Source organism: Octopus bimaculoides, chromosome 1, assembly GCF_001194135.2.
Source record: "Octopus bimaculoides isolate UCB-OBI-ISO-001 chromosome 1, ASM119413v2, whole genome shotgun sequence".
Taxonomy (NCBI): domain Eukaryota; kingdom Metazoa; phylum Mollusca; class Cephalopoda; order Octopoda; family Octopodidae; genus Octopus; species Octopus bimaculoides.
In genome coordinates this window covers 174,353,811-174,355,315 of record NC_068981.1, presented here as the reverse complement: position 1 = coordinate 174,355,315, position 1,505 = coordinate 174,353,811, and positions in this window count along the sequence as shown.

The window sequence follows — 1,505 nt, the reverse complement described above, 5'->3', positions numbered from 1 at the left end:
TATATATTTATATATTTATATATATATATATAGAATGTATAAATATTTAGCAATATACAGTATGGATACAGATGGTTGTATATATTAATATGAACGCGTGAGTGTGGATGTGTATGTGTGTATATTTCTGTATGTATGTGCACTCACTCATATACAGAGTTCATTTTTAAGGTTTTCTGGACCCCCGTGAGACACGAATTCTCATAAAAACGTGTTTTCTCTTCTTTCTTGTTTTTCTATCATTCTGTGGAATTTTCCATATTTTCTTTTTTAATTCTGAGGTGTTTATATTTTGCTTTTGTTTTCGTCCTTTGCTGACGTGTGCATTTTTCAGGGGGATGTATACATTTATACGACTGCATGCAGTCACGGCTGGCTTGGTATCGTCATACATGGTTAGCACAATTCCGTATTTGTTTGCATATCTTTCTAAAACATTCCGGTGAAAAAAAACACGTGTATGAAAACTTAGAAGCATGTGTATTGCTTTTTATCCCGATGGTAAATATGACATTATATTACATTCATGGCGATTATCTGACAAATGTTAGTAAACATAGTAGTAGTAGTAGTAGTAGTAGTAGTAGTAGTAGTAGTAGTAGTAGTAGTAGTAGTAGTAGTAGTAGCAGCAGCAATGGTTGTTGTTGTTGTGGGCAATGAGAGAATTTCTAGAGTGCCGGACAAAATGCCTTGTAGGATTTAATTACGTCTCTTTCAATGTGATTTTGAATTCGAACACCTTTCATGCTCGAAAGAATATAGTTCTGAATCTGAAATGAAAAATTATTATCATTATTATTATCATCATCATCATTATTAGTATTATTATTATTATTATTATTATTGTTATTATTATTATTATTATTAATATTATTATTATTATTATTATTATTATTATTATTATTATATGTTTGACTTTTGTTTTGTATTTGTACAAGTTGACTCCAAGTCTCACCAAGAGACCTCAAGAGACAAGTTAGACATTCAAGTTGGTGTTATGCCTAGGGTGCCATATATTTCGTTTTGCACAAAGTATTGTTCTAGAGAATGTTTAAGAAAACAAGAAAATTATAAGTTTGTTTTAAAATTTGAGATTACATAGACAGTTTTTAACGTTGGATACGGGCAGTTCCCATGGGCACAATTTTTGAATTTCTGCCATTTTGGGGCTTCCTGGTATCTGAGATAGGCAGCAATCATCCCATTTTGCTATTATTCATAGGGTACCTGTGACAACAGGTATTGTTTTAGTCTTCAGGTTCCACATTTTACCAATTTCTATTTCAAGATCTTTATACTTGCCCAGATTTCGGTAGGTCTTGACTGATACATTTATATCGATACATTTATATCAATGAGGAGATATGAGTTTTGTCTGAAGTCCTTCAATGTAATGTCTGGCCTTATTATTATTATTATTATTATTATTATTATTATTATTATTATTATTATTATTATTATTATTATTATTATTATTATTATTATTATTATTATTATTATTATTA